Source organism: Lissotriton helveticus, chromosome 4_1, assembly GCF_964261635.1.
Source record: "Lissotriton helveticus chromosome 4_1, aLisHel1.1, whole genome shotgun sequence".
NCBI lineage: Eukaryota > Metazoa > Chordata > Amphibia > Caudata > Salamandridae > Lissotriton > Lissotriton helveticus.
This window is the reverse complement of record NC_136063.1, coordinates 1,724,277,459-1,724,300,622: the sequence shown is the minus strand read 5'-3', so window position 1 is coordinate 1,724,300,622 and position 23,164 is coordinate 1,724,277,459.

Genomic DNA, 23,164 nt, shown 5'->3' with positions numbered 1-23,164 from the left:
TAGCTATTGATCAACACATGCAGCATCTTACACAACAACAGACATACTGATGCACACATTCAGACAGTTTAGTCACTAACCCAGGCATTCAGTAAGACACATTTAATCACTCACTCATACAGTCAGTCACGCACCAACTAAATCCTTCATCCGGACACTGATACACCCACTCATTCTTGAATATGTAAAACATATTTAAACTTTTCAGAAACACATAGTCACTGGATGATGTCATCAGTGATGTCATCAGTGATGTCATTTGAGATGTCATCAGTGATGTCACTGACCATGTCATGAATGATGTAATATGTGACATCATCAGCAGTGGATTGCGGGCACGCGAGTTATAGTGAGTCCAACTAACTATAACGTGGGAATTTCAATGGTTTTGTATGAGTAAAATGTCCAGCTAACTATGACTGGTGTGAAACCTATGTTTTTTTCTGTGAATATATAGGCTTCAAAAAGTGCTCTGTCTGCAAGGCTTGCAGACATGGTTGTAATAAAACCCAGTACACAGTGCCTTTTAGAAGTAACCCTGTACAAATCAAAAAATGCTTGTCATGTAGGACTAATTCGCAGTCTATGTGCTGCAGTGTCCTTGTGAACTCAGGTATGTGGGTAGCACCCGCTTGCCTGTTCACAAACGGATACTGCAGCACATAAGGGCCATCGTGGGAAAAGATCAAGCTTACCCGGTGGCCCGCCATTTTGAGACCCGACACAACAGTGACCCTTCAGTTCTGCAGTACTATGCTATTGATTGCGTCATGCCACTTAAAAGAGGAGGAGATCGTGATGCTAAGCTCCGTCTATTAGAAACCAGATATATTATTGAATTGGACTGTAAGACCCCGCGAGGTCTTAACGCGAGTGAAGATTTGTATACTTGTTTGTAGTACCATCACACCAAGGGTATCAACTTATGACTATCATTAATCACGTATACAATATATATCTAGTCTCCATTTTGCACAATGCAGTAAAATCTGAATGCATAATGAATTGAACAAAGACATCTATAAGTGTTTTGGGAATTGGTGTGGATATTAAGATTAACAACTAAATACCTACCTTCATATCCTTCCTATGGCTATAAAAAAAGTTTTTAAGATGTGTATCACACATTTTTGCACTATTTAAGCACTTTATTGGTAGGATTTATAACGAGGATTTGCACTTGTTCAACATGAGCTTATACTACTTTGATAGTATTGGGACGTCAACTATACCCTATTATAATATTGTGATTTTCCAATTGGGCTTTTTTGTTAACAATAAGATGGTTTTAATGATAATATTTATTAAGACTTTTTATAGAATTGTATATACATTATGAATTTGGTATACATTAATTGTGGTTTGATGGGTTAGCTCAAGAAACAATCTTTTTTGTAGAACATGTAATGTTATAACAAATAAGACACTAACCGCCTGATTCATCAAGCTAAATTGCACTCGCAAAGGGCAAGATTCTCAGAATCTTGCCTTTTGCGAGTGCAATTTTTGCATTTGGGATTTATCATCCCAAATGCAAAATTCGCTAATTAAGAATTCGCACATTTGCGAAGAATTGAATTTAAGGAATCTCTATTTGAGATTCCCTAAATGCAATTCATGAAGCATTTTAAAATTGCGAAAATGCAATTTTGGGCCGCTATTTACCGAGAGGTCAGACCTCTCGGTAAATAGCAAAAACTTAGAAAAATGCTTTTAAAAGCATTTTTCTAAGTTGCATGTTGCACACTCACATGTCCTTTGGACATGTGTGTGCGCAACACCTGTTTCAATTTGCATTTAAGGGGTGCTACAGGGTGTCCTTTGGACACCCCTGGCACCCTTTAAATCGCTATCTTATTTGCGATTAGCTAATTGCTAATCGCAAATAAGGAATACTCCCCATTCATTCCTATGGGCCTTTTGGCCCATAGGAATGAATGGGGAGTTATTCCTTATTTGCGATTAGCAATTTGCTACTCGCAAATAAGGAATGTGTAGGAATCGCTATTTATTTAGCAATTCCTACATGAATACCGTTTTGCGAGTCCTTAATAGCGATTCGCTATGAATCGCTATTAGGGGCTCGCAAAACGGCCCGTTGATGAATAAGGCTGATAGTCTTTTAATTTTTTTATAAAATTGCAAATGTTTACACAATGCATTTTTGCACATATACTATGTTCATCAAGTAACTATTGTTGAAGATTGGAGCTAACTTTACAAGATGTTAAACCATTTTTGCGTATTTAGCACTGCATATATGTTGCACAAACCAAATTTCCAATTGGGAACACTTGGCACTGAGACATTTATGTATAATTTAAAAGTAAGTTGGTAAACATACTGGCCAACATGGGGTTAAATGAGGGAAGGCCACAAACAACTAGCGCCACCCCTCTTTCAACATGCTCAATAAGTACCCTCATCACTTTCAAGCAATGTATCATGTGATCAAGCCTCTGGCTAGAGGCGAAATGCGTCATGCGGGCTTGCTGGGTGCTATTCTGCTTTATGGAATAAATCACTGAATTTGCACGAAATCTGGGTCTGACTTATCCGTTTTTTCAGTACTGGAAGTGTGACTGAGATGCAGCAGCGTCAAACGGAGTGCAAGCAATATATATATATATATATATATTTATATATATATATATATATATATATATATATATATTCACTGAAAAAACCATAGGTTTCACACCAGTTATAGCTATATATATTACCTACTGGCGGTCGCCAGTAGGTATATATAGTTAGGACCTAGTTTCCATAGGAAATCCGCAACATTCTATGGGAATAACTTTGGCGCCGGTTCTTGAATCTTCGCAAATTTCTCAAAGAAGATGGCCCTTTCCGCTCTGCTTCTTCCCTGAAAGTCTCGGGTAGATTTGTAAAGCGGGGGCAGAGAAAAAAGGGGGGGTCCCAAAACGTGTTTTCCCCATGTTAATTTCCATAGGACGATTAGACACGGCTACAGCCCGAACGGCTGAACGGAATTACACCAAATTTGGCAAAATGGTAGAGTCTGATTCGCAGATCACGCTTTTGTTTAAATGGTGTAAATCCCTCTAGTAGTTGTTGAGAAAATCGAATTTGAAAAAAATGTATATATCTATAAGCGCGCACTGTGCGAGCACCGTGAGAGCACCCCGCGATTTTTTAAAAAAAAAAAAAAGGTTTTTTGGGGCCTTAGGGGTGCTTGTGGGACACCCTGAGCAGGCCTAGAGGGTCAGGGTGCTTCTACCCTGCCCCCTTTTTGAGTTCTACACATTTGTTTTTCTGCTTTCCTGTGTCTCAGTCTACCGAGGCTCAAGATGGCTGCCAACAATTTCTGTTTTGGAGTGTTGAACAACATAAAGGAACACATGGAGTCTAAAAAGCCAACTCGTCTGGTGAGACTGTCAATCCGGACTATAAAAGTCATAAGGTGCCTAAGTCACCAAAAGACAGCCCATGAAGAAAAAAGAGCAACACCCAATTATCCAACAACACCAGACACCTATACATACACCAAAGGCCATTCACAAAGTGGTTGACAGAACCCAAATCATCAGATAATGGGTTACCATCAAAATGACTTAGTGATCAGTCATATCATCTGGCTATCCCCGGTGTGAGTTGGCTAGTCCCCTGATCATTGGGACCGAAATGCCACACCGTTAGTTGCTGGTCTTGGATGTGGTCCACCAGTAATTCCGAACCGCCAACTGATAGCTGATCATTGATGGTTGTATAGAAAGTGCAGTGCAACAAAACAAAAAAGTGGTGAATTAAAATAGGATGATGTGTCCTCCATACATGAACCTTTATTCCTTAGCCGAACAACATCCCCTAATTAAAACCAGAACAGTGCAAAGAAGACAGTAACTACTTCCTGTCCAATAAAGGGCCAACATGTTTCTGCCTAGCGGACAACCTGTCCCATGGCTTTCATCAGGGCCTCTGTTTAATGATTGTTGCACTTGTTATTCAAAAACTAGTGACCAAACAAATATGAAATAATAAAGGTTGGAAACGATACAACCTGTACCAACCGATGTATACTAATCCTCCATATCAATTGGAAAATGTGATTCTATGGAAAGAATATATATATAAATTATTAGTGTCATGTACCAGTCTCTGCTATTACCCTAAACACTATTGAATAAAGTTATCAGTTTTTGCTCACCCGTGTTGACAGGGGATAGGACCTCACCTCACCTGGACCATGCTCAGGTTCTACGAGGCCCCGCACTGTGGAAATAAAAGAGCAGAACAGAGAGTAGGGACACCATAAAGCTATTACATAGACAATTAAAAAAATGTCCTCCAATCCCCTCTGCTACATGTGTCAACTTTTTATCCACTTCTAACAGAAAGCCATTCTCATCACATAATAAAATGAGACCCCGGTCTCAAAGTGTCACCCAGAAAATCTAGAAGTTCATCTTCTCATTTACTCTTATTTCAAACGTCCCTTTCACTATTATTATTGTTAATTGTTAATTTTTACTTAGAAGCTCTCAGTGATAAGGACACATATCAGCTTATCGCCGATTTGCAAGCAGCTGGCCTACAGCAGCTAGTCTCAGGCCCCACCCATCAAGCAGGTCACACTCTTGATGGGCTGTTTACCAAAAACCCCGACATTACGCAGCCTATGGTCTTCCCCCTGGCATGGTCCGACCACGCCACAGTCTCGTTCACTGTCAAAGCACATAACCCTAATCCACCTCAGTACAGAACGCACATGCCTAAGACCACTCGAGCCTGGCAAAACTTAGACATCCAATGTCTGTCTAACACCCTCACCACCTCTCGTTATGAGAGCTCTGCCAACCCTAGTCTACTCTCGGACAGGTATTATGACTGGGTCCTGGACGCGGTCAACCGGGTAGCCCCCATTAAAGCTGTCTACCCCAACCGGATCATGCCATCTGCGCAATGGTTTACAGAGGACCTCAGACTCCAGAGGCAACACTGTAGGAACCTCGAGCGGCACTGGCGCAAACATTACAATCTTTATGAGAAACAAACTTACAAAGCTGCGCTAGCATCCTACAAGCGGTCCATTGTTACGCATAAGAGTTCTTTTTTCAATCCCAAATTGAGTCTGCGCGCAACTCTGCAAAAAAGCTGTTCCAAGTAGGGAACTCCCTTGCTAGCCCCCCGTCCCGCCCGGACATTGAGCCATCCCAAGATCTCTGTAATTCCGTAGCCAATTTCTTTTCCTCCAAAGTTGTTAATATATACTCAGCCTTCGCTTTTCAACATCGTTCTGAGGGCTCCCCTTCCTACCCCCTGTCCTCACCTCTGCAATCCACTTTGTCCAACTTTCGTGCAGTTTCCACGGAACAGATCAGCAAACTTGTCACTTCCATCAGATCAGGCTCTCCCCTAGATCCGTGTCCGCCTACCATACTTAAACTCATCATGGAGGTCATTACCCTTCCCCCCACGGATATCTGCAATTCCATCTTCTCAACAGGTTCCTACCCGGATATATGGAAAAAGGCAGTCATCAAACCGCTGCAAAAAAAACCCCACCCTGGATCCCTCAGACCCCGCAAGCTACAGACCTATTGCGTGCCTCCCCTTCCCCTCCAAAATATTTGAGTCACTCATGAATCAGCAGCTCTCGGAATTCATTGATCAAGAACAGCTCCTGGATGATACCCAATTTGGGATCAGAAAGGGTCATGGGACCGAAACCGCCCTTATAAAGGCCTCTGACGAAATCAGGGCAATTTTGGATCAATGGGGGGCGGCGGCTCTCACTCTTCTGGATTTGTCCGCCGCCTTTGACACGGTTGATCACTCCATTTTGATCGACCGTGTCTCAACCCTGGGGATCAAAAACCTGGCAAAGGATCTCCTCGCATCTTTCTTGGCTAACCGCACGCAAACGGTAAAGTTGGGTGATTACTATTCCCAATCTTCACTCTTCCTTGCGGGGTGCCCCAGGGCTCAGCACTAAGTCCGACACTATTCAATATATATGTGTCGGACCAGGCAAAGGTCATCAAGCAACACGGCTGAGCCTAACCACCTATGCGGATGACACCCAGTTGGTGGTAGCAGTGCATAAGGATGGGCCAGATGTTGATATAAGATTCCAGGAGGGGATGCTTGCCATAGGTTCCTGGTTGTTGAGGAACTGCTTGAAGTTAAATTCGGACAAGACCAAGGTTATGACCTTTGGAAACCTCCTGCCAAGATGGTCTTCCATCTGGTGGCCAAGTGAAATCGGCCCTCCACCAGTCCCAGTGTCCAAGGTCAGAAACCTTGGGGTCATATTCGATGACAAACTTCAACTTAGACATCATGTGAACTCGGTGGTGTCTGCCTCCTTTCACATGTTAAGGAAAATTAAGAAACAACTCCCATATCTTCCCCCATCTGCAGGAAAAACGTTGATTTCCACCCTCGTCTTTTCCAAATTGGATTATGGCAACGCGCTTTTCCTTAACGCACAAGAACAGGTCCTTAACAAACTGCAATCAATCCAGAACGCGGCAGCCAGAGTTCTGCTTGGCATCCCCAAACGTCATCCAACTTCATTGGCCATACGTCAATTGCACTGGCTACGGGTCAGAAATAGGATCAAATTCAAAGCACTGTGCATTGCCTACAAGGCAGCTCACAACGTAGGACCACGGTTCCTGAGGAACGCTTTTCACGTCTATGTCCCCAACAGACCGCTGCGCTCCTCTGCCTCCTGTCTCCTTTCAGTCCCCCGTACTAGAACATCTAGATGGGGAGACAGACGCTTTCTAGTGGCAGCCCCCAAGCTTTGGAACTCGCTCCCTTTGTCCATCAGATGCTGTCCCACTCTCACTAGCTTCCGCAAACAGCTCAAGACCTGGTTATTCGATCAATGATTCATGTAGTGTGATCTGTCCTGAAAAACACATGCCCCGAGACACCTCCGGGTAGTTGCGCGCAATACAAATCACTAAAACATAAACATAAACATAAACATATAGTCATTTAGGAACTACTTAACCTTCCGCCGGGTAAATGACTATACATAAAAACGCCCGGTCCCTTCGACTCGGTACCTCCCCCTAGACTCAGAAATGAGCTGGAGGTACCGACTGAGAGGTAGGACGAGAGAGAACTGCAGACTGATACTTTTGGGGTCTGTTTTTAGGCATGATTTCTAATTTTGAACCACACGGACTATGCTATCTTGTTCTTTCTTGACTGTTTTGAAGCAGATAATAACAGTGAAAGGGACGTTTGCAATAAGAGTAAATGAGAAGATAAACTTCTAGATTCTCTGGGTGACACTTTGAGACTGGGGTCTCATTTTATTATGTGATGAGAATGACTTTCTGTTAGAAGTGGATACAAAGTTGACACATGTAGCAGAGGGGATTGGAGTACATTATTTTAATTGCCTATGTAATAGCTTTATGGTGTCCCTACTCTCTGTTCTGCTCTTTTATTTCCACAGTGCGGGGCCTCGTAGAACCTGAGCATGGTCCAGGTGAGGTCCTTTCCCCTGTCAAGACGGGTGGGCAAAAACTGATAACTTTATTCAATAGTGTTTAGGGTAACACGCTTTCTTTTGATAATAGCAGAGACTGGTACATGACACTAATAATTTATATATCTATATTCGTTCCATAGAATCACATTTTCCAATTGATATGGAGGATTAGTATACATCGGTTGGTACAGGTTGTATCGTTTCCAACCTTTATTATTTCATATTTGTTTGGTCACTAGTTTTTGAATAACAAGTGCAACAATCATTGAACAGAGGCCCTGATGAAAGCCATGGGACAGGTTGTCCGCTAGGCAGAAACATGTTGGCCCTTTATTAGACAGGAAGTAGTTACTGTCTTCTTTGCACTGTTCTGTTTTTAATTAGGGGATGTTGTTCGGCTAAGGAATAAAAGTTCATGTATGGAGGACACATCATCCTATTTTAATTCACCACTTTTTTGTTTTGTTGCACTGCACTTTCTATACAATCATCAACGATCAGCTATCAGTTGGCGGTTCGAAATTGCTGGTGGACCACATCCAAGACCAGCAACTAACAGTGTGGCATTTCGGTCCCAATGATCAGGGGACTAGCCAACTCACACCGGGGATAGCCAGATGATATGACTGATCACTAAGTCATTTTGATGGTAACCCATTATCTGATGGCTTGGATTCTCTCAACCACTTTGTGAATGGCCTTTGGTGTATGTGTAGGTGTCTGGTGTTGTTGGATAATTGGGTGTTGCTCTTTTTTCTTCATGGGCTGTCTTTTGGTGACTTAGGCACCTTATGACTTTTATAGTCCGGATTGACAGTCTCGTCAGACGAGTTGGCTTTTTAGACTCCCTGTGTTCCTTTATGTTGTTCATACTGAGTAGCTGGGGATTAGAACCAGGCATGGGTCTTTAAACTATGTATCCCTTTGACCCTCCTTCCACTGTTTATTTGTGCTGTTTTGGAGTGTTGACAGACAGTGGCAGCCAATCAGCATGCCTTCCCGAGAAAGCTGCATGCTCATTGGCTGTCAACACTTCAAACCAGGAAGTGTTGGCATCCATCTTGTGCTTGGTAGACCGAGGCACACGAAAGCAGAAAAACAAACATGTAGAACACAAAAAGGGGGCAGGGTAGACACACTCTGACCTCCTAGGCCTGCCCAGGTGGTCCCACAAGGACCCACAAGGACCCCCATGACCCCAATTTTTTTTTTTGAAAACCCGGCCTCTTTTTTTCCAAATTACCCCCCGGGGGGACTAAATTGCGGGGGCATAGTGATAAAGAAGGGTGGGAGTTCCCAATCCCCCCCACACTGCCCTGAGGACCACTGCCCCCGGTCCAAAGCAACGCAGCCCCCTGGCGCATACTGGAGGCTCCTGGTGGGCTAGTTGGCCCCCAGGGACCCCCAGTATGCAAGGGGAATCCTCTGCAAAAGCGCCAGGGGGCTGCGTTGCAGAGAGGTGTGAAAACATTTTTTTTTCAATTTATATTACAAATATGTAATGTAATTTAAAAAATAAAATATCTAAAAATAAATAATTTAAAATAATGTAGTAAATCAGTATAAAAATATAACAATTAATACATTTAAAAATTATCATTTACAAAACCATTAAATTCACTGAAAAAACCATAGGTTTCAGCCACGTTATAGTTAGGAATTACCATTTAAAAAACCTTTGCAATTCACTGAAAAAACCACAGGTTTCAGCAACGTTATAGTTAGGAATTAGCATTTAAAAAACCTAGCAAATTCACTGAAAAAACCATAGGTTTCACACACGTTATAGTTAGGAATTAGCATTTTAAAAACCTTTGAAATTCACTGAAAAAACCATAGGTTTCACACCAGTTATAGTTAGCTGGTCATTTTACTCATACAAAACCTTTGAAATTCCCCCGTCATAGTTAGTTCAGCTAACTCTTACTCGGGCGCCCACAATGCACTGCTGATGACGTCACATATTACATCACTCATGACATGGTCAGTGACATCACTCATGACATCACTGATGACATCTCAAATGACATCACTGATGACATCATCCTTGTGAAAGAGTGGCAGACCTCCTCTCACTCTAATACACACATTCGAAAATAGAAACACAAATTTTCAAGAAAATGGAGATACCAATACCAGTTACAACAACCTATTCCAACATCTACTTCCACATCCACTCATTCACCAACAGTTCTATATAGTCACTCATACATGTACTCAATCATCATATGTACTCCTATACATCCTGTTACACACCGATACTCATCCATAGAGTTACTCACACACATACTAACACATGCAAATAAACTATCAAACATCCATTTACTTGCATATACAGCTATACACACAAACATACACATACTGACTCTCTTAAACGATCACTTATAGAAACACATACTTAGATATACAGGAACTATATATCTATAAGCGCGCACTGTACGCGCACGGGTCCGTGTACCATGCGTACACGTGCGAGTACCTTTGCGTGCGCGAGCTGCATGCTGATTGGCTGCCACTGTCTGTCAACACTCCAAAACAGAAATTGTTGGCAGCCATCTTGTGCCTCGGTAGACTGAGGCACAGGAAAAGCAGAAAAACAAACATGTAGAACTCAAAAAGGGGGCAGGGTAGAAGCACCCTGACCCTATAGGCCTGCTCAGGGGGTCCCACAAGGAACCCCAAGGCCCCAAAAAAATGTATTATTATTATTTTTTAAATCGCGGGGTACGCGCTCCGTACGCGCACCCCGTAAATGTAAAAAATAAATAAATGTGGGGGGCCTTGAGGGTCCTTGTGGGACCCCCTGAGCAGGCCTAGGGGGTCAGGGTGCTTCTACCCTACCCCCTTTGCGTGTTTTCCACCTCTTTTTCACTGATTTCTTGTGCCTTGGTTCTACCGAGGCACAAGATGGCTGCCAACACTTCCTGGTTTGGAGTGTTGACAGACAGTGGCAGTCATCAGCATGCCTTCCCGAGAAAGCTGCATGCTCATTGGCTGTCAACACTTCTTACCAGGAAGTGTTGGCATCCACCTTGTGCTCGGTAGACCGAGGCACAAGAAAGCAGAAAAACAAACGTGTAGAACACAAAAAGGGGGCAGAGTGGACACACCCTGACCTCCTAGGCCTGCCCAGGTGGTCCCACAAGGACAAAAAAGGGCCAAATTAAATATTTTTAAAACCCGGTCTGTTTTTTTTTTTAAATTACCACCCGGGGGAACCAAATCACGGGGCATAGAGATAAAGAAGTGTGGGGGGTCCCCAATCCCCCCCACACTGCCCCGGGGACCGCCGCCCCCGGGGCAAAGCAACGCAGCCCCTTGGCACATACTGGAGGCTCCTGGTGGGCTAGTTGGCCCCCAGGGACCCCCAGTAAGCAAGGGGAATTAGTTCCCCCTCTGCAAACACGCCCGGGGGCTGCATTGCAGAGAGGTGTAAAAAAGGGTGTGGCCTCATTACACCTCTCTGCAATGCAGCACCCTGGCGCATACTGGAGGTTTCAGGTGGACTAGTTGGCCCCCAGGGACCCCTAGTATGCAAGGGACCTTAATCCCCCAATTTAGAACACTCTACAGGGTGCGTTTGCAGAGTTTAAGTTGGGGAATTAATTCCTGTTCAATCCAGAGGCCCCTTAGAGGGAACTATTCCAACAGGTATCTCCAGTAAGCGCCATGGAGCTGCGCTGCAGAGTGTTGTAAAAAGGAGGCGTGCCCTCTGAGCACCTGCCTGCAAAAATGTAGTAAATCAGTATGAAAAAAATAACAATTAATACATTTAAAAATTGTCATTTAAAAAACCTTCGAAATTCAAGGAAAAAAACGTAGGTTTCAGGCCTGATATAGTTAGTAATTAGCATTTAAAAAAACATTGAAATTCACTGAAAAAAAACATAGGTCTCAGGCCTTATATAGTTAGGAATTAGCATTTAAAAAACCTTTGAAATTCACTGAAAAAACCATAGGTTTCAGGCCTTATATAGTTAGGAATTAGCATTTAAAAAATCTTGCAAATTCACTGAAAAAACCATAGGTTTCAGGCCTTATATAGTTAGGAATTAGCATTTAAAAAACCTTTGAAATTCACTGAAAAAGCCATAGGTTTCAGGCCTTATATAGTTAGAAATTAGCATTTAAAAAACCTTTGAAATTCACTCAAAAAACTATAAGTTTTAGGGGTGTTATAGTTAGCTGGACATTTCACTCATACAAAACCATTGAAATTGCTCCTATATAGTTAGCTGTACTAACTATATTTCGCGCACCCGCAATCCACTACTGATAATGTCACATATTACATCATTCATGACATGGTCAGTGACATCACTGATGACATCTCAAATGACATCACTGATGGCATCATCCACGTGCCAATCACATACACCTTTTCATACACTAGTAAAATCTTTCATCACTCTTTGTAAAATACAGAGTATCATATTTGAATCCACTGACACAGCAATACAAGTATCTAAAAATCCACTCAGTGATTCATACATGTATACACACATCTAATCCCTTACCTATGGATTCACTCATACATGCTGTCAATGAACAATAGAACACTATCAAAAATACTTATACATCTATATCGACATTAAACAACAGCACGCATCCTATTCACATATGAAGTCATCCTACTCACTTATGCAAACAATGGATCATACTTACATACTTACTTAGCTACACACTTATACAAACACCACTTCATCTATTCATTTAGATAGTAAGTCACACTTAGTGTATTATAACATCATTATTACAAGTATATAGTTATCCATATAGTCACTTACACAATCATTGAGTCTTATGTATACTTATTTATATACAACAACTGACACATACACTGCCTTTTATTTTTCTAGTTTGTTGGACATGTACCATTGAGAAATATATTTGCTCATCACCACACCCATAAAGATATTCACTCACCCAAACAACTGTTAGAACATATAGTTTTAACTTCATATATCTACTGATTCAACTATTTACACATCTTTGGGCAGTCACACACCCCCCACCGAACCACACACACATTCACTCTCCCATACAAATACTCAGTTAACTAATTAATAACTAATATAGACTTTCACATAGCTAGTAACCAACTGGAGAACCAGTTTACACAACAACTGACAAAGTGATACAGATATTCACACAGTTTAGTAACTATCCACTATATTTAGTGAGACATTATACATTGTTAAAGTAAACAGTCAATTACATTGCTACTAAATCCTCCATTCAAATATTTATTTTTATATATCCACTCCTTCTTCAATGCAAATTACTATATATATAATGCATATTTAAATAACGAAGCAAACCACATTCACTGGATGATGTCATCAGTGATGTCATCAGTGATGTCATTTGAGATGTCATCAGGGATGTCACTGACTGTGTCATGAATGATGTAATATGTGACATCATCAGCAGTGGATTGCGGGTGCACGAAATATAGTTAGTACAACTAACTATATAGGAACAATTTCAATGGTTTTGTATGAGTGAAATGTCCAGCTAACTATAACACCCCTAATACTTATAGTTTTTTGAGTGAATTTCAAAGGTTTTTTAAATGCTAAATTCCAACTATATAAGGCCTGAAACCTATGGTTTTTTCAGTGAATAAATATATATATATATATATATATATATATATATATATATATATATATATATATATATATACATATATATATTAGCTACTGGCGGTCGCCAGTAGGTATATATAGGTAGGATTGATTTCCATAGGGAAATCGCAACATTCTGTTGGGAATAACTTTGGCGCCGGTGGAGGAATCTGCCTGAATGTTTCAGCAACTTTGCCTCGCGGCGCTCCGGTCCTTCCCTAAAAGTTTGGGGGGGATTCGTCAAGCGGGTGCCGAAATGAAAGGGGGTCCCAAAACGTGTTTTCCCCATGTTAATTTCCATAGGGCGGTCTGTCGCACTTTTGGCTGAATGGATTTTCACCAAACTTGGCAAAATTGTAGGGACTGGTAGCCCGATGTGCCTTTGCTATGTCTCAAGATATGTGCTCCAGTGGTTTTTTACAAAAATTAACTTTGAAAAAATATATATTGGGCTACATTGGGCTATATATATGTTAGAGCCCAAATGTAGCCCAATGTAGCCCAATGTAGCCCAAAGATGGCCACCAGAGACAAAAAAAACAAAATGTAGCCCAAATATCAGCCAGATGTAGCCCAACTATAGCCCAATGACAGAATGTCCCAGAGTGTTCTAAAGAACAACTAGAGCGCTAACAGTCTTACTTATGACAAAAGTATGGCACACCTGAAGTCATCTTGATTGGAATAAAGTGTTAACACTTAAAACATTTAATTTGCAAAGGAACAAAATGAGGGGGTTCATTTTGCCATAGAAATTATGATTAGTGCTGAAGAAAGAAAAATTAGGGCACATTTTGAGTGACTTCTCAAATCCTCTTATATTTCATTAAAACAATTCTGATATGCAGTCTCCCAAGATGGCCACCAGAGACAAAAGAGCCCAAATGTAGCCCAAATATCAGCCAGATGTAGCCCAACTATAGTCCAATGACAGAATGTCCCAGAGTGTTCTAAAGAACAACTAGAACACTAACAGTCTTACTTATGACAAAAGTATGGCACACCTGAAGTCATCTTGATTGGAATAAAGTGGTAACACTTAATACATTTAATTTGAAAAGGTACAAAATGAGGGGTTTCATTTTGCCATAGAAATTTTATATATATATATATTACCTACTGGCGGTCGCCAGTAGGTATATATAGTTAGGATTGATTTCCATAGGGAAATCGCAACATTCTATTGGGAATAACTTTGGCGCCGGTTGAGGAATCTGCCTGAATTTTTCAGCAACTTTGCCTCGCGGCGCCCCGGTCCTTCCCTGAAAGTTTGGGGGGGATTTGTCAAGCGGGGGCCGAGATAAAAGGGGGTCCCAAAACATGTTTTCCCCATTTTAATTTCCATAGGGCGGTCTGTCGCACTTTTAGCTCGAACGGCTGAAAGGATTTTCACCAGACTTGGCAAAATTGTAGGGACTGGTACCCCGATGTGCCTATGCTATGTCTCAAGATATATGCTCCAGTGGTTTTTACGAAAATTAACTTTGAAAAAATATATATTGGGCTACGTTGGGCTATATATATGTTAGAGCCCAAATGTAGCCCAATGTAGCCCAATGTAGCCCAATGTAGCCCAATGAAGCCCAAAGATGGCCACCAGAGACAAAAAAAAACAAATGTAGCCCAAATATCAGCCAGATGTAGCCCAACTATAGCCCAATGACAGAATGTCCCAGAGTGTTCTAAAGAACAACTAGAGCGCTAACAGTCTTACTTATGACAAAAGTATGGCACACCTGAAGTCATCTTGATTGGAATAAAGTGTTAACACTTAAAACATTTAATTTGCAAAGGAACAAAATGAGGGGGTTCATTTTGCCATAGAAATTATGATTAGTGCTGAAGAAAGAAAAATTAGGGCACATTTTGAGTGACTTCTCAAATCCTCTTATATTTCATTAAAACAATTCTGATATGCAGTCTCCCAAGATGGCCACCAGAGACAAAAGAGCCCAAATGTAGCCCAAATATCAGCCAGATGTAGCCCAACTATAGCCCAATGACAGAATGTCCCAGAGTGTTCTAAAGAACAACTAGATCGCTAACAGTCTTACTTATGACAAAAGTATGGCACACCTGAGGTCATCTTGATTGGAATAAAGTGGTAACACTTAATACATTTAATTTGAAAAGGAACAAAATGAGGGGTTTCATTTTGCCATAGAAATTGTATATATATATTACCTTCTGGCAGTCGCCAGTAGGTATATATAGTTAGGATTGATTTCCATAGGGAAATCGCAACATTCTATTGGGAATAACTTTGGCGCCGGTTGAGGAATCTGCCTGAATTTTTCAGCAACTATGCCTCGCGGCGCTCCGGTCCTTCCCTGAACGTTTGGGGGAGATTCGTCAAGCGGGGGCTGAGATAAAAGGGGGGTCCCAAAACGTGTTTTCCCCATGTTAATTTCCATAGGGCGGTCTGTCGCACTTTTAGCTCGAACGGCTGAATGGATTTTCACCAAACTTGGCAAAATTGTAGGGACTGGTAGCCCGATGTGCCTTTGCTATGTCTCAAGATATGTGCTCCAGAGGATTTTGAGTAATTTAGGTTCAAAAAATTTATATATCTATGGCCGCGCCCCGGTACGCGCACCGGGGAGCGCTCCGGGCGCGCCACGCGACTTGCGCACGGTAAGCTGATTGGTTCTCGGGTGTCTGAAAACATTCGAAACAGTCCGCAGCGGCCGCCATCTTGTGTCTCAGTAGGATTGAGACACAAGAGGTGGCAAAAATCATAGGGGGAAATGACCAAAAGGGGGCAGGGTAGACCCCCCCTGACCCCCTAGGTTTGATGTGGGGGCCATTAAAGGGTCCCGCGGGGCAAAAAAAAAATTGCTTTTTTTTTGCGGGGGAAGCGCCCGGTACGCGCACCGGGGAGCGTACCGGGGAGCGTACCATGGGGAAAAATAGTGAAAAAAATTATATAATCATAATAATAAATAATAAAATAATCATTTTGAGTGATTCCAGGTAGGGTAGCTTTGAAAAGAGCTTTTGGTTCTGTGGCTGTTTTAGGTACCTACAAGTACGTCCCACACACACCCACACGCACACAACCCCACACCTCCACACCCACACACTCCCCACACACACCTCACACATGCACTCCTCCACCCAGACCCAAACACCCCACACCCCCACACCGACACCTTACACATCCACACCCACACCCACAACCACACATCCCACACACACTCACTCACACACACACCTCACCCCCCAACACACACACACACACAGATACCTCACAGACACACCTCACACATCCCACACACCCGTGGATGATGTCATCAGTGATGTCATCAGTGATGTCATTTGAGATGTCATCAGTGATGTCACTGACCATGTCATGAATGATGTAATATGTGGCATCATCAGCAGTGGATTGCGGGTGCGCGATATATACTTAGTACAACTAACTATATAGGAGCAATTTCAATGGTTTTGTATGAGTAAAATGTCCAGCTAACTATAACACCACTAAAACTTATAGTTTTTTGAGTGAATTTCAAAGGTTTTTTAAATATAAGGCCTGAAACCTATGGTTTTTTCAGTGAATTTGCAAGGTTTTTTTAAATGCTAATTCCTAACCATATAAGGCCTGAAACCTATGGTTTTTTCAGTGAATTTCAAAGGTTTTTTAAATGCTAATTCCTAACTATATAAGGCCTGAAACCTATGGTTTTTTCAGTGAATTTCATAGGTTTTTTAAATGCTATTTCCTAACTATATAAGGCCTAAAACCTATGGTTTTTTCAGTGAATTTCAAAGGTTTTTTAAATGCTAATTCCTAACTATATAAAGCCTGAAACCTATGTTTTTTCAGTGAATTTCAAAGTTTTTTTTAATGCTAATTCCTAACTATATAAGACCTGAAAGCCCACCAGGAATCTCCAGTATGCACCAGGGGACTGCATTGCAGAGAGGTGTAATTAAGCCACGGCCCTTTTTACACCTCTCTGCAACGCAGCCGCCTGGCGCGTTTGCAGAGGGGGAACTAATTCCCCTTGCATAATGGGGGTCCCTGGGGGCCAACTAGCCCACCAGAAGCCTCCAGTATGCGCCAGATGGCTGCATTTGCATAGAGGTGTAATGAGGCCACACCCTTTTTTTACACCTCTCTGCAACGCAGCCCCCGTCCATGTTTGAAGGGGGGGAACTAATTCCCCTTGCATACTGGGTGTCCCTGGCAGCCATCTTGTGCCTTGTTCGAACCAAGGCACAAGAGCGCAGTGAAACAAAGGTGTGAAACTCGCAAAGGGGCCAGAGTAGAAACACCCTGACCCCCTAGGCCTGCTCAGGGGGTCCCACAAGGACCCCAAAGGCAAAATAAATAAAAACAATTTTTTTTTTAAAAGTCGCGGGGTACAAAAAAACAATAAAAAATATAAAACAACAATAAGAATAAAAAAACTGTTCTTTTCAGAACTACCTCCAATTTATATAAAAATGCTACATTTTTAAAAAACTCTGTCTTTCTTTTTTTCTCCAGGGTACGCGTACCGGTATGTGTACCGATACGTGTACCGGGGCGCGCACCCCCTCAAAAAAAAAAAGAATAATGAGTGTGTGTGTGAGTGGTGTGTGTGTGGGGGGGTGGGTGTGGGGTGTGTGTGTGGGGGGGTATGTGTGTGGGGTGTGTGTGTGTAGGATGTGTAGATGTGTGTTATAAGTTATATGTTATATGTTATAAGCTGTTTTGTAACGCGCTCAATTACTACCGGAGTATCCTGGCGCGGTATACCACTGGGGAACCCGTCCTGGCTTTCCCTGTGGGATGGTCCCTACTGGCAGTCCCCAAGGTGAAGCCAGGCATCCCCAGCGTTGATGGGGCCGTTGTGGAGATTAGGCAAGCTAATGCCCAGAGTTGCCGAGTGGGACCCTTGGTTAGAGTAGGCACAGAGGCGAGATTTATCGAGTCCGCTGACCCTGGTCCACGACCCTACCGCGTCGGGAATTGAACCCTGGTCCCGGGCCGACTCCTGCTTCCGGGTCTGCCGCCTCTAACCAGTGTGGGGTGTGTGTGTGTGGGTGTGTGTATGTGTGGGGGTGTGTGTGGGTGTGTGTGGGGGTGAGGAATGTGTGTGTGGGTGTGTGTGTGTGTGAGGTGTGTGTGTGGGGTGTGTGTGTGGGGTGTGTGGGAGGGTGTGTGTCAGAGGTGTGTGTGTTTGGGGGGTGAGGTGTGTGTGGGGGATGTGTGGGGTGTGTCTGTGAGGTGTGTGTGTGGGGGGGAGTGAGGTGTGTGTGGGTGGGGGTGTGTGGGGTGTGTGGGTGTAGGTGGGGGTGTGGGGGTGTATGGTGTGTGTGTGGGTGTGTGGGGTGTTTGGGTGTGGGTGGAGGTGTGGGTGTATGAGGTATGGTGGGGGGTGTGTGTGGGGGGGTGGGTGTGGGGTGTGTGTGTGTCGGGGTATGTGTGTGGGGCACCCCCTCAAAAAAATAAAAAAAATAATGAGTGTGTGTGTGGTGTGTGTGTGTGGGGGTGTGGGTGTGGGATGTGTGTGTGGGGGGGTATGTGTGTGGGGTGTGTGTGTGTAGAATGTGTGGGTGTGTGTGTGGGGTGTGTGTGTGGGTGTGTGTGTGGGGGGGTGTGGGGGTGTGTGTGTGTGAGAGGAGTGTGTGTGTGGGTGTGTGTGTGTATGAGGTGTGTGGTGTGTGTGTGTGTGTGTGTGTGTGAGGTGTGTGTCAGAGGTGTGTGTGTGTGTGGGGAAGGGGTGAGGTGTGTGTGGGGGATGTGTGGGGTGTGTCTGTGAGGTGTGTGTGTGTGTGTGTCTGAGGGGGGATGAGGTGTATAGGTGTGTGTAGGTGTGTAGGGTATGTGGGTGTGGGTGGGGATGTGGATGTGTAAGCTGTGTGTGTGGGTGTGTGGGGTGTTTGGGTGTAGGTGGGGGTGTGGGTGTGTGAGGTGTGTGTGGGGTGTGTGTGGGTGTGGGGGGTATGTGTGTAGGATGTGTGTGTATGTGTGGGATGTGTGGGTGTGTCTGTGAGGTGTGCGTGTGTGTGCGTGTGGGGGGAGGTGTGTGTGTGGGATGTGTGAGGTGTGTCTGTGAGGTATCTGTGTGTGCATGTGTGTGTGTTGGGGGGTGAGGTGTGTGTGTGAGTGAGTGTGTGTGGGATGTGTGGGTGTGGGTGTGGATGTGTAAGGTGTCGGTGTGGGGGTGTGGGGTGTTTGGGTGTGGGTGGAGGTGTGCGTGTGTGAGGTGTGTGTGGGGAGTGTGTGGGTGTGGAGGTGTGGGGTTGTGTGTGTGTGGGTGTATGTGGGACGTACTTGTAGGTACCTAAAACAGCCACAGAACCAAAAGCTCTTTTCAGAGCTACCCTACCTGTAATCACTCAAAATGATTATTTTATTATTTATTATTATGATTATATAATTTTTTTCACTATTTTTCCCCATGGTACGCTCCCCGGTACGCTCCCCGGTGTGCGTACCGGGCGGGCGCTCCCCCCGCGAAAAATGAAAAAAATGGCCCCCACATCAAACCTAGGGAGTCAGGGGGGGTCTACCCGGCCCCCTTTTTGTCATTTCCCCCTTTGATTTTTGCCACCTCTTGTGTCTCAATCCTACCGAGACACAAGATGGCGGCCGCTGCGGACTGTTTCGAATGTTTACAGACACCCGAGAACCAATCAGCTTCCCGTGCGCAAGTCGCGTGGCACGCCCGGAGCGCTCCCCGGTGCGCGTACCGGGGCGCGGCCATAGATATATAAATTTTTTTGAACCTAAATTACTCAAAATCCTCTGGAGCATATATCTTGAGACATAGCAAAGGCACATCGGGCTACCAGTCCCTACAATTTTCCCAAGTTTGGTGAACATCCATTCAGCCGTTCGAGCTAAAAGTGCGACAGACCGCCCTATGGAAATTAACATAGGGCGGGGGGTTCGTCAAGGGGGGGCTGAGAAAAAAGGAGGGTCCCAAAACGCGTTTTTCCCATGTTAATTTCCATAGGGCGGTTGGCCTCACTTTTAGCCCGAACGGCTGAATGGATTTGCATGAAACTTGGCAAAATTGTAGGGACTGTTAGCCCGATGTGCCTTTGCTAGGTCTCAAGATATGTGCTCCAGTGGATTTTGAGAAATTAACGTTCAAAAAAATATATATATATCTGTAAGCGCGCTCCGGGCAGCGCCCCGGTTCGCGTACTTGACGCGTAACGGAACTTCGCGAAGCGAAGCTGATTGGCTCTCCGGTGTCTGGCAACATTCGAAACAGTCCGGAGCGGCCGCCATCTTGTCTCTCGGTAGGATCGAGAGACAAGAGGAGGCTAAAACAAAGGGGGAAATGACCATAAGGGGGCATAGTAGATCCTCCCTGACCCCCTAGGTTTGATGTGGAGGCTTTAAAAGGGCCCCGCGGGGCAAAAAAAAAAAAGGAGCATACTATAAGGAAAAAAGAATGATAGACTATGATATTTTGAAATATTGTGTGTATGTTTATTGATTGTTCTTTTTGTTGTTTTTTTTTTATTTAAGTAGCAGTATTAATGATTATTAAATATAAATGTATTTTTGGAATTGTGCACAGTTTACTATAAGTCTGACTTTACATTATAATCAATTTGGTACTAGTTTATGAATTACATATAAAAATGATTAAAGACTCAAACAATTTTTTAATATTAAATATAATTTTATTTTTCTGATTCTTTTTCAAAATTTAATAGAACGTCTAACATTTGACTGTCCGATATGTCCTCTTGTTGAGTGAACATAACTTCCCACATTTGACCGTCATCATAATGAAGTAAATAATCCACAGATTCTACACATTGTAGAAGTTCATGGTCTCGTGATTCATCCATGAATTCCAAGTCAATGGGTTCAATTATTTCCTCATTGTTCATTTCTAGGACAATTTCAAAGGAAACGTTCTGTTCTCCTTGCATTTTTGTGCTGAAATTTGAATAAAAAATAAATATATCAGTAGAGATAGGGCACTGTTGGGTTTAAGTTCTGACAGGTACTTTTGAGGCATGAAGTAGTACTATTAAAAAGTGCCTGTGAAAAAGCCTATGTAAATTCATAATTATACCACAGAAACCTAAATCAATCCATAATTATAATAAACAAGCCTTTCTCAATGTCTAACTCTTACAGAGGGATAGTATATAACTATCTGAAAATGTTTTCAAATTTATAAAATAATATCTTACCTTTTAAAATCAAGTTTAAGTTTTGAGTGAAAATGATCTTGCAATGTAGTTCAGGAAGTAGTGGTCAAAATGGCTGTGTTTCTCTCTCTTTTTTTATATATATTCAGGTACATAACCAATCAAATGTCAGGTAAAAAAAGTAGAAAATGAAAGTAAAATTTTAATTGGTTGTCAATTCCAACACTTCAGATGTGTTTTGTGAAGTAATTTACCTCAGGTTATTTAGGGAGGTCTACAGGCTAAATGGCTAAATGGAATTCCAATCAAATTTGTGAAAATGGTAGGGATTGGTATGTAGTATGAGCTAATCTATATTTGGTGAAAGTGTCTCCAGGGTTTCTTCTGTAAATTACTTTCCCACCTTTTTTAATGGAGCGCTTCCCGGTGAGCGCCCCGGTACGCGAACCGGCAGCGTTACGGGAGTCCACCATTTTGTGTTTCGGTCGAATTAAGATACAAGATGGAGGGCAAATAATGTTGAGAATGGGTAGAAGGGGGCACGGTAGACGTATTTTGACCCCCTAGGTTTTCTGAGGGTGGCTGAGGAGGCCCATATGTGCGAAAAAAAAACATTTTTAAAAAAAATTTCGCGCGGTTAGCTTCCGGTTCGCGTACCGGGTAGCGCTCCGGGGAGCGTACTTTGTTGAAAATTAGTGAAAAAAGTTAGAGTAAAATAATAATTGTGAGTGATCAGATGTAGGGTAGCTCTGAGAAGAGCTTTTGGGTTTATGGTACATTTAGGTACTTATAAGTAGGTACCAATGCACAGTTTTCAATTCAGAATGAAAACTCTGTTCCCTTCATCTGAGAAGTGAACTCCATCTCCTCTGTAGATATCTTGCATGTAGTAACGTAAGTTATTGTTGTAGATGGAGCCCATTCCATGGTCTCTCATGTAAGCTGAAACAGATTTGTTTACATGCTTCCTCGATTTCTCAATTTGTGGACAAAATTGGTTCGACCACCTCCATTTCTGTCTTTGGCATATATTTGAATATACCAAGGCAGTTTGAGGAAAAAGTGCCATCAATTGCTCAAAGGTGTCCTTTAAAAGCATTTCCAGACCTACCCCAGTCAAAGTGCCCAAGTCATTTCCTCCACAGTGCACAATTAACAGGTCAGGTTTAGGCAAATGCATAAAGGTTTTTACCAATGGTATCAATTGGTGACATTTTAATCCTCTGTGGCCAAACCACTTAATTTCCACATCTTGTAAATTGAGGTTAGGTAAATTTCTGTTATCAGCATACCTCTGAGCCCAGTAGATGTAACTATGTCCAACAATCCAGACAGAAAACTTGGTGAGAGAAGGTTCTGCTGCAGTCAGTTGAAGTGTGGCAATGAAATGGCAGTTGAAAAAATAAGAGTTTAAAATGAAAAAAACTGTGGAGTTTCTGTGTTAATGAAGCAGTAGCAGTGATTGGTGGATTTTGATTGCTGAAAGCAGAAAGTTAGGGTGCATGGATGAGTTCTTTGAAAGATGTAATTTGAATGGTCAAGAAAAAATAATTTTATGAAAGATTGCACTGGATACGCAGGTGTACTGAGAGTTCAGAGTTCAATTGAAACATTGTTGTGTGAACTTGCAAACATCAGAGGTCTTTCAGGAGGTGGTTGCTATGCAAAAAAGGCAGAAAGGGCAGAGGGGGGAAGGGTGTTGATTTGAAAAAAGTGAGGGAAGAGTTTTGATTGGGTGACATGAGAGATATGTGTGATGAATTACAGCTTTTCTGTGCTTTTTATAGCTGCAGACTCTGGAGTGCATACCTTTTGCTCTGCTAAAGACAATTTGGTGTGTTTCTGAGACTGTTTTGAAACTCATAAAGTATTTGCTAAGGTGAGAAAAGATTCATTTAATTTAGATAGAGAATAGTATGGTTTAGGGAGAAAATTATGAAGA